Raw genomic sequence first — 12,043 nt, 5'->3', positions numbered from 1 at the left:
TTTGCGTTTAAGTGATGTTTGGGAAAAAAATTATGAAAATTTTTGAGATGAGATGCGTTTCCCAAACAAGCCTTAATCTCTATGGTTATGTAGATGGACTGTCCCTCCCTTCTTCTCACCACTCCCACCAATCAATGTCCCTAATCGTGCTTATACAAATTGGATTATGTAGGATCAGCTTATTCTCAATGTTTTAAACCGTGCATGGCTACTCTGTTCTACTTCTTCTAGTTTGCTTCTATATTCCTACTTAAACTACACTTTGTATTTTATGTTTATAAATTAACAATGCTGCACTATAGAGTGTATGATGAATTAATTCAATCAATCTCATTATTCAACTATCAACATGGTATCAGAGCTGCCTAACTCACATCATTTTTTTCCATGGAGGGCCAAGCCTCTCAATAGTTTGATTCCAATATTTCTTCCCCTGTTTTCACTCGTATCAAACTCACCCATGATAACTACTTTCTATAGAAGGCACAAGTTGTTTCGTATCTCAAGGGACTTAATCTCCATGCATATGTAGATGGATTACTCCTTGTCCCTCCCTTCTTCTCACCACTACCACCAATCAATTTGTCCCTAATCTCGCTTATACACATTGGACTCTACAGCTTAAGTGTAAATAGTGGATTATATATGCATGTACCATGTCAAGAAAACGCTGAAGAAACCCTAGCCAAAAGCTCTCTCTCCATTTTCTCTCTAAAGAGCCGCCCCAGCAAAAACCCAACCTAGGAGTGGGGGGCAGAGCTTCGGCTCCTCCCTCCCTCCTCTCATCTGGTTAGACCAGAGATTGTGTTGGCCTTTATTTTCCAGTTTTATTTTTTTCCCATCCAAAGTATGGCGAAATGCCGATTTGCTGTTTTCGAAAGCCCAACGACCATCATAGAAGCTTCTATTGCTTCCAAGTGCGGCGTTTCTAGGACCAAAACCTCAGTTTCTTCAGACTCGATTGTTCGCCACACTCCTAGCGTGGCGCATGTCCCTCACATGCCACCACAGTCTTTTTGTTTCTTATATTTTGCTTTCCTTCAAGTTGAAAATTCGGATCTACAGTTGTAATCTGTCATTTTCACATCTATATTTATGTTTATTGTTATTTCCTTTTGTTTTGGTAAAAATAAAAAAGAAATAGTCTCTTGGACATTTTGTCCATAGAGTGAGTCCTATCCTTTGGAGGTGGGGTTTGAAATCTCTGCTTTAGACAGAGTGTGGTCTCTCAGACGGTTTGTCTGTAGAGAGTTATATAAGTTAAAACCATACCAGTTACAAAAGAATTTGTGTACTGGTGGAGTCTCAACCGTGAGTAGTTGGCATGTAATCTAGGATTTTTCATGTATGTATTAGGTCACAGCTATATCTTCGCTTTCTTGAATGAATGAAGTCTATTTCCTATAAAAAAAAAGTGTAAATTGTAGAGTATGTATGAATGTATGATGTATCTACATATGATGATATAAATTATCATATAATTTGTGATATATTATTAATTGATAACATATATTATTGAACATTTTACATGGTCAATGATAATAGATTAGATAAAAATTACATAATTAACTTATACAATTACTATATAAAAATATTTTTAAAAAATATATATTGTTCAGTTGGTTTCGGTTCGGTTCAATCCAAAAATCATAGATCCCGAGACCGGACTTAAACCCATTCGGTCCCATAAATGGAGGACCGAAACCAACCAAACAAATTTTATGTTCGGTCTGGACTGAACCATTGCCTCCAGTCAGTTTTTCTGATTTGGACCAAAAATTGTACACTGCTACTAATGTCTTCATTCTTGATAACGTAGAATATAATTGTCCTTGACAAAACACGGGCTGTGGCAAATAAATACCAATATAATCTAGTGTTTGACCTTGAGCCTAATTTATTGTCAAGACAAAGAGATCAATCGTATTGGAGATCGAGTCCTTTTGAATGGAAAATGGACATTTTTAGTTTAAATAAGCAAAAATGATATTCTTGGTATGAAAATTCTTTCTTCACAATATGACTAATAGAAATCTTAGCATTTAGAACATTCGGTTTAAATACTCGACAAATTAAGCATGTGGCATTGCATAGTAGTCCTTGAAATGGGTTGATATATATATATATATATATATATATATATATATTTTTTGAAACAGAAACTTCAATCTGTATTACCTCAATTCTAGAACATTACAAGACTTGTCCTGTATTGCAAAGGAGCTAATGCCCAAAGGCCCCCTTCCATCTAGATAACCTCATCTTCTATACTTAAACTCAATTTAGCCAATGTATGAGCTACTCTATTACTTTCTCTATTGGTATATTGTACTGACCAACTCACTCTATTGTATAAAATTGATTTTTTGTCTTTAACTATCTGTCCATGCCACTTCTAACAACAAACCTGCCTATTTGCAGATTGTATAATCACCAAAGCATCGCCTTCAAAGATGACCCTAGGCTAGTTCAGTTCTGCACATAGTTGCAACACCCTCCAGAAAGCCTGTAACTCTACAACAATTGGGGTACTAATACCTGCAACAGACTTACACAGAGACACCAACACTTCACCTTCTTCATCCCTCACCGTAACCCCACCTCCATTCTTTTATTCCCAACATCCAAGCTAGCATCCCAATTAACCTTCACATAACCACTTCTAGGTTTCCTCCACAATGCAACTTTCCTCTATACCCTTAATCCCCTACTGTCCCCCTTCTCAACTTCAACTTCTTCAAACTCAGTAATACAGTCTTGAGCTTGTAAGAATAGCTTAGATGGTCCTTTAAATTTTGCCTCGAAGACAAACACATTCCTTCTCAACCACATATTCCTCATCTCAATTGCCACGAAGTCCAGTTCTTTACTTGTCAACATCTCAGACAACAACAACCATAGATCCATGAAAGTCCCCATCCACTCGAGGCCATTTCTGAACTGGGCTAGCTATTTCAGCCCAAACATCACCTGCTGCACTGCAGCTCCACAATACATGACATACTGATTCATTTTCCCTACCACACATAGGACACAAGGGGTTATCCACCACTTTCCTTTTGTACAGGTTCATTCTGGTGGGTCAACTATTTACAAAAACTTTCCACATAAACATTTTAACCACCTTAGGTATATTAAGATTCCATAGTCTAGTCCAGACCTCCTTTCCCATTTTTGTCTTTGATGAACTCCCTTTTACCCGTCTTCTTCTATTCCTCTTCAAAAGATAACCACTTTTCACATTGTATAAGCCATCCTTTGTGAAAGTCCAAATCCTCTTATCAGGTGCATTAGCTGGACTAACAGGTAGGCCACAAACTATCTCAGATTCCTTTTCCATCAATATGTTTCTCACCAGACTGTGGTTCCACCTTCCATCAATTAGCAGCTCTTTAACTTTGGGCTCAGCCCTTAGCTCTCTTCTTGGAGATTGAATACAGAATTGAGTAGGTTTTGGAACCCACTTGTCCCCCATATACACACCTCCTGTCCATTCCCTACTCTCCACACTAATCCCTCCTTAAGTCAAGAGACCTCCACAAACTCCTCCATATTTTCGAAGGCCAACAGCCAAATTTTGCCTTCAGTAACTCAGTGTGTCTAAAATATTTATCTTTGAGTACTCTAGCAGCAACTGAATTTGGCATGGTCAGTACCTTCCACCATTGCTTAGCAAGAAGAGCACTACTATTAAAGCTTTGGAGCTCCCTAAAACCAAACCCCCCTTTGATTTTGCAGCCCTATCTTCGCCCAACTCTTCCATTGAATCCTTCTATCATTTTTCTAAAATCCCCACCAGAACCTGGCCATTAACGCAGAAATCTCCTTGCACAGTTTCACAGGGAGCCTAAAGACATTCATGTGATAAGTGGGCACAACTTGTATAATAGCCTTCAGCAAGACTTCTTTCCCTTCTGGGAAAGAAAAAGATTCTTCTAGTTACGGATTTTATTCCACACCCTATCATTTATTCTTCTAAAAGTATTATATTGTGATTTCCCTACCATCACAGGCAACCCTAAGTATTTCTCACAACTGTTATGGATCCCCCCACTCCCACATTATTTCTGATTCTCCTCCTTATATCTTCATCTATATTAGAACTAAAGAACAATGATTTTTTTGCCTATTCAGACTTTGCCCTGATGCTTTCTCATAAATCTCAAGCAGCTCTTTAGTCTTCACCCATTCCTACAATGTAGCTTGGCCAAACACCAAATAGTCATCTACAAAAAGCAGATGTGTGACTCTTTTCCCTTATCGAGCCACTACAACCCCTCTCAGCTCCCCCTTTCTTTCGGCCTAGTTTATAAGGGTACTCACCCTTCCACACAAAGGAGGAAAACGTAGGGAGATAAGGGATCTCCCTGCCTTAACCCTCTAGAAGGAACTATAGCAGTACCAGGTTTTACATTTACCAAGATGGCATAGGAAACAGACTGCACAGACTACATTATTAGGCCCACCCATCTTTCACCAAATCCCATTTTAACCATCACTGCCTTTAAGAAACCCCACTCAACTCTATCGTATACTTTTGAAATGTCTAGTTTTAAGGCCATACTACCCTTCTTGCCCTTTTGCCACACCTTCATGGAGTGAAGAATCTCATAAGTTTCCACTATGTTGTCTGTGATGAGTTTCCCATGTATAAGATATCACATGATTACGCACTCCTTTATTTTTTTGCTAGAGTCTTTGCAATAATTTTATACAAAACATTACAAAGACATATGGGCCTGAAATGCCCCACTGTTTTGGCTTCCTTTACCTTAGGAATCAGGACCACATGAGATTAAATGGCATTGACCTGCCATCCCCTTTAAGAAAGCTTAGCACTACTTCAATCACCTCTGTCCCCACTACCTTCCAATAGGCTTGATAGAATGAGGCCCCAAATCCATCTGGACCTAGAGATTTCAGAGGCCTAATCTAATGTATTGCTTCCCCCACTTCTGCTCTGGTAAACTTTCTTCGCAAGTCTTCATTCATCTCATCTGTAATGTTGTGCTCCATTGCAGAAAGGCAAGTCTCAATAGTCTCACTCGTTGGGAAAGTAGTCTGGTACACTTGTTTATAGTGATTATAAAAGGCCCCTTTTGTTTCCTCTTGTTCCTCCCACATCCTACCATTAGAATCCAACACTTTTTTTTTTTTTTTTGATCTAATTTCTCTTCCTTCTGTGAGAGGCACATGCATGAAGAAACTTGGTATTTTTATCACCAAGTTTATACCAATTCTTTTTTGCCCTCTGTCTCAATTTCATATCCTCTTGAGCTAACAAAAGCCCCACCTATTTCTGAAGCCCTCTGATCACCTCAACATTTCCTGGCCCCTCAATGTCTTGCAGCTGTTTTATTTCCCCAGTTAATATGTCTATCTCCTTACCTTTATCCTTCTCTTTTTCTCTGGCCCACTCCCTCAATTTGCCACTACAGGATTTTAGCAGACTATGGACCTTACCCAGAGGCTCATTATTACAGCCCTGAATTCTCCATCCACCCCTCTCAACCTCCTCACACTCCTCATCTTTCACCCAAGAAGCTTCAAAGTTGAATCTTCTCCCCTTTCTACCAACACTAGTAGAGGACTCTCCATCACAATAAGCATAATAGGACTGTGGTCAAAGCTAATAGCTGTAAGACACATCACCTTCACCTTTTTGAACATTTCTCTCCATTCTTGGTTGGCTACAAATATGTCCAGCCTTTCTATAGTGAAGGTGTGGTCCACATGCTTATTACTCCAAGTAAAAGGGCATCCCACATACCCTAAGTTAGTTAGACTTGTTTTTACTAGAACATCTCTAAACTGTCACATCCCCTTTTCATCTTGAAGTCTACTCCTCCCCCCCCCCCCCCCCTTACAACTTGGATCAAGATCTCGTTAAAATCACTAGCAACACACCAAGCCTCCCATTTCTTAGGCTCTAAAGAAGCTAATAGCTCCCAAGACAGCTTTCTCTTCGAAGGTTCAGGATGCCCATAGAATCCAGTAAAGTACCACTTCTTGCTACCTCCCTCCCCCCTGATTAAACTACTAATATGCCATTGAGAGTAGTTTAAAATTTCCGAGTTCAAACCTCTATCCCAAAATAGTGCCAATCCCTTGACTTTTCCCAATTGGCTCCACTACTAAACAACCATCCACATCCAGTCTTCTTTTTAGAGCTTCCACCCTCCCTGTCTTAATCATCACTTCCATTAGAAACACCATACTAGGCTTATTTACCTTTACCAAAAGGCAAAGATCCTGAACTGTCCAAGGGTTGCCCAACCCTCGGCACTTCCAACTTAGGCAACTCATAATAATTGGCGGGGCTGACTAACAACCTTCGCCCTAATTTCAATATCAACCAACTCCATGCTATCCCCCCTTTTTTATTTTTTTCTTCCTTACATTTTCACCAACACACCCCTCCCCTCCTTTGATCATTCTTTTTTAGAGAACCGAGCTGTGAACACCTCCAGCCCCCTTCCCTTTAGCTTTTCTCTTCCGGCTTCCAACCTTCCTTTTTCCCTTTACCACATATCCTTCCTCATTCCCTCTAGTTTCTTGCACCATTAGTATTTCCCCCCCAGTCTCCACAGAGCTCAACAACTTATCATTAGCTAATGGGGTAAATAAGACCCCTGTATCTTAGTCCCCCCACTCCTTAATGTCACTTCCCTAGCCCCTTCTTCCACTCCATCCTTCATTAAGATGTGAACCCTTTCTCTACTTTCTCGAGTCTCCCTCTCCACCTCACTCTGAAAATTCTCAAGTCCAGCAACTTGAGACCCCTCACCCTCCCCATTATTTTTAGGTCTCCTCCTCTTCTCCCTTGATCTCTTTCCTCATCCTTCCTGCTTTACCCCTACCTGCCATTTTTGCTCTCATCCATGGGCCATATTGACCTTTCCCCCCTTTGTCTAGCATACACCCCTTATCTCCATGCACAATACACCCATAATCTACGCAAATTCTCGGTAACTTCTCATATTGACAGGGAATCCACATGTTCTCCCCCTACATATTTATTGTCCTCCTTCTCGCTAAATTCTTCCTCATATCCAGCACAACATTTACCCGGAATAATTTCCCCCATGCTACATCCCTTTCCTAGATCTCTACCTCTATTACTCTCCCAATTGACTCCCCCATCTTCACTCCCATCTTGCAATTCATACAATCTAGAGGTAAATTGGACATTTGAATCCAGAAGCTTTGGTGGAAGAAGTCCATAGTTTGAATTTGTGTGTTCCCAACATATGGCATTAATGCAGACAAATGATTATCAAATAACCATGGACACCCCTTCATCACCATCCTCTTATCCCTTATAGTTGCAAATGAAACAACAAAGCAATTTGAGCCAAGATCTCAGAAGGTTAGAGGTTGACTTACCTTCCAGATCTTCTCCATGGTTGCTCTGATGACTTCCTTGCCTATCTTGAGCTCAGCAAAAATCTTCCCAATCAGGCTTCTCTCCCCCAACTTCTTTAGATGTTCACTGTCACAAATGTCGACTGGCTCACTCTCTTCATCCTTCATATTCAGTTTCTCCCAAATATCCTCCAACCCCTCCATAGAACCACCCTATGATCATCTGAGTAACCAAATACTATCACAGTCCCCTCACCTGTGTGAGAAAACTGACCCCCCTCCACCTAGGTCATTATCCCTCTTTTTGCCTTCAGAAAGACGCCAAGATAGAAAAAACGGTTAGAGGAGACTCTAAACATAATTGTGTAATTTTATTTTAGGAGCAATTCATGTATAGGCAAGCTGATTTTTAGTGTTTACTTAGAAATCGATTAACCATTAAATTATTTATTTCGTCAATACTGTAAGTCTTTAGTGTTTAGTTAAAGATGTTTCTTCATCCATATATAGAATAGTTAGCATGGTCGGGACTATTTATATCCTTGCCCACTGTTAGATGTTCATAACCATTACCGACTTATAATAAAAAACTAGAGAAGAATGGATCTGATCTTGTACTCATAATCTCAAACAGTTGATCTTCTCCAAACCTGGCCAAATATGCTGCATACTAAGCTAAAGGCAACTTATCCATGCTTTGTTCTCCTAAGAATGACTGATAATAACTTATGGAAATCATCCCTGAACACAACAACTTTGCCGGCAAAATGGAGTTTAGAATTACTTATGTCCGGAAATAATTTGTCAAGTGTTTCAATAATCTTTCATTTCTTTAACGATGTCATATATAATCAATTTTGTAGTTCATAGTAAGTTTCCAATGCCACTTTGCTTGCTAATGGAATGTGTGTAATTTTTTCAAAATTTATTGGAATTTTAGACTTTTACGATGTTGATCGACCACTTGGTAGTTTAGGAGCAGCTACTCCTGAAGGCACAGTGGCTAGAATAATGAGAATTTTAAACTTGATTGCAGTAAGAATCATTTATAAAGAAAGGTTTTTCATGTCCCACCAGGACCATCAATAACAAATGCTCCAAGAATGTTTAAGAAACCCCTTTGTATAATAACATGATATGCATATTTTTGTTAAGCATTCAACAATTTTGATGCAGTAAGGTCATCCACAGAAACAACAATTGCTATTTCATTTGTTGTTTCCTTTGATGTACCATCATCGTCGTCGACAAAACTATGATGTTCAACCAAGCGATAAACATAACTTATAACCTTGTACCCATGCATACCCATGCATTAACCTCTCATCCTTGAAGACCCACTCGCAATCACCTAATTTCCATCAAACAGTTCAAACCCCGAGAGGTTCCTACCACCATTATTTAACCTAAAATCCCCCTAATAACATAATGAACTCCAAAATAGAATCTAACCAGAAATACATACTTCATTACATACATAGACCATTTTGATACCCTAACATCTAACACCAACTTACACATTCACTTTCTTAGAGCTACTTTATCCTCTCAAACATTTTGTAGGTACACATGGTCATCAACACACTAAAAATGAACTCACTAGCCCCATGCATATACACTCTTCTATTTGGTTCCATGATATTGAACTCAACTCATGTCTAAAGACACACTCAGTCATGCTCTTTACTATCGTTTTCGCTTAACCACATGCAAGTGAAAGGGAGTTAACGTAGAGAGAGAGAGAGAGAGAGAGAGAGAGAGAGAGAGAGGCTTATGGTAAAACATTGGATGTGTGCAAATGCTGGGCTGTGAGTGGTTCATGTTTTGGTGAAATTGGGAGGTGCAAGGATGGTATGGCTTGTTCTGGTTCAAAGGATGGCTAGTTGGGGGCAGTTTTCGTGGTGTAGGTTGGTTCGTGTGCTAGTTGCAGCTACTGTTTTCATGGTGCAAACTTGGTGTTGTACATTGGGTTGCTTCCAACTACTCGAGTAAATAAGTTAAAAATTCAGTTAAAAATTCATCTACAAAAATTGTTGGCAAATGTATTTATTAGGTTGAGTTCATCACCTTGGGGAGCATCAATATTATTTGTTAAGAAGAAAGATGGAACTCTTATGATGTGCATTGATTACCTGGAAGTGAACAAGGTGACAATAAAGAATGGATATCTCTTGCCCAGGATAGATGCCTTGTTTGACCAGCTATAGGGAGTTTTGATATTCTCTAAGATTGATATTTGGTTTGATTATCATCAATTAAGGATAAGGGAAAGTGATATATCCAAAATTGCATTTAGGATGAGATATGGGCATTCCAAATTCACGGTAATGCCATTAGGTTTATCTAACGCCCCAACAACATTCATGGATATCATGAATAGAGTATTCAGACCGTTCTTGGACATGTTTGTAGTCATGTTCATAGATGATATCAAGGATGTTGAAGATCATAAAAGCCACCTGAGGTTGGTATGGGAAAAACTGAAGGAGCATTAGCAGTTCGCCAAACTCAGTAAGTGTGAGTTCTAGTTAGAGGAGGTTAAGTTCCTCGGTCACGTGATATCTAAGAGAGGAGTTGTAGTGGATCCTAGTAAGATTGAGGCAGTCGTGGATTGGTAGTGTCCCACAAAAGTACACAAAGTTAGGATTTTCTTGTGACTAGTTGGCTATTATTAGAGATTCATTGAAGGATTCTCCACATTATCGAGTCCACTTACAGCGTTAGCAAGGAAGAAGGCAAAGTTCATTTGGACCGCATTATGCGAACAAAACTTTGAGGAGCTAAAGCGAAAGTTGACCACAACCCTTGTTTTGGCACTGCTAGAACTCCAAAAGTCATTCGTTGTATTCAGTGATGCATCAGAATATGGATTAGGGTCTGATGCAAGAAGGAAAGGTAGTGGCTTACACATCTAGGCAACTAAAGGATCATGAAAGGATCTACCTCACCCATGATATGGAACTAGCAATAGTAGTGTTCGCCTTAAAGATTTGGAGACATTTCCCTTCTGGGGAAACTTGTGAGGTGTACATGGACTATAAGAGTTTGAAACACCTCTTCATCTAGAAGAACCTCAACATGAGATAGAGGAGATGGCTGGAGACTATAAGCAATTATCGGTATGAAATTATCACCCGAGAAAAGCCAACATGGTTACCGATGCACTAAATTGGAAGTCTAGAGCAAGGACATAGGAGGTTCTATGGAGGTATACTCACTCCTCAAATGAATGAGGAAATTGTTGGTAGGGAGTTCACAACAAGAAGAAGTCATTCCCTCAATACAAGAGTTAAGGGTGATGGACTATGATGGACTATGATGAGCTAAAGGACCAGCAGAGGAAGGACTCGAAGTTGTTGGATATCGCCGCCAAAGAGTCAGAAGAGAGAAATGACCTTTGCATTTTAGTCTGAACAAGGACAAACATTTTTTTTTTTTACAAAGAGCGAAGAGTGATTTCGATTAATTCAAGATTTAAGGAAAAGGTACTTGCAGAAGCCCATTCATCATCATATTCGATACATCCAAGAAGCACAAAGATGTATCGGGACTTAAAAATATTTTTTGGTTGGAATGAATAAGACAAGACATCGCCCACTTCATCGAAAGGTGTGACACTTATAAATGCTGAGCATCCAAGACCTACAGGAAACTTACAATCCCTACCTATCCCAGAATTGAAGTGGGAGAACATAACTACGGATTTTGTGGTCGGTTTACCCCAAACCCCAAGTGGTAAGAACGCAATTTAGGTAATCATAGATAGATTGACCAAGAGCACCCATTTTCTCCCGATCACTACTACTGACGCTTTAGAAAAATTGACACGATTGTATGTTAAGGAGATAGTTAGGCTTCATGCTATGCCTAAAACTATAGTGTCAGATTGGGCTACAAGGTTCATGTCTCATTTCTGGAAAAGCTTACAAGCAGTAATAGGCACTAAGTTAAGATTTAGCAATGCCTACCACCCCCAAACATATGAACAATCAAAAAGGACCATTTAGACACTAAAGGATATGCTGAGAGCTTGCGTGTTGAATTTCAAGGAATCCTGGGACAGCCACATCCCACTCATCGAGAAAGTCACATCTCACTCATTGAGTTTTCTTACAATATCAGCTATTAGAAGATATCCAAATGGCCCCATTCGAGGTCTTATACGGAAGAAAGTGTAGATTGCCTTTATGCTGGGACATGGTTGGAAAAGCTATAAAAATTGGGCTAGAAATAATACATGAGATGAGAGAGAAATTTAGGCTCATAATTGAAAGCATGACGATGGCTTAGGCAGAAGAGCTATGCTGACATGAGAAGAAGAGAGTTGACCTTTGAAGAAAGTGATTGGGTATACCTCAAAGTCTCACATATGAAAGGGGTAGAAAAGTTTGGGCTGAAAGGGAAACTAAGCCCAAGGTACATTAGACCTTATCATGTATTGGAGAAAGTAGGTCCAATAGCATACAAAGTAGAGTTACCATAGGAATACGAAAGGGTCCATAACGTTTTTCTTGTTTCCTTGTTAAGGAAAAGTTTTGGGAATCAATAACCCCACATTATTAGTCCAAATCTAGTTCTATTGTAACCAAATCTCACATATAAGGAAAGACCGATACGAGTCGTAGACTATAAGGAACAGAGACTACGGTCTAAAACCATACCATTGGTAAATGTACAA

The sequence above is a fragment of the Juglans microcarpa x Juglans regia genome, chromosome 3D (assembly GCF_004785595.1).
Source record: "Juglans microcarpa x Juglans regia isolate MS1-56 chromosome 3D, Jm3101_v1.0, whole genome shotgun sequence".
In the NCBI taxonomy this organism is placed as follows: Eukaryota; Viridiplantae; Streptophyta; class Magnoliopsida; order Fagales; family Juglandaceae; genus Juglans; species Juglans microcarpa x Juglans regia.
This window is presented reverse-complemented; position numbering follows the sequence as displayed.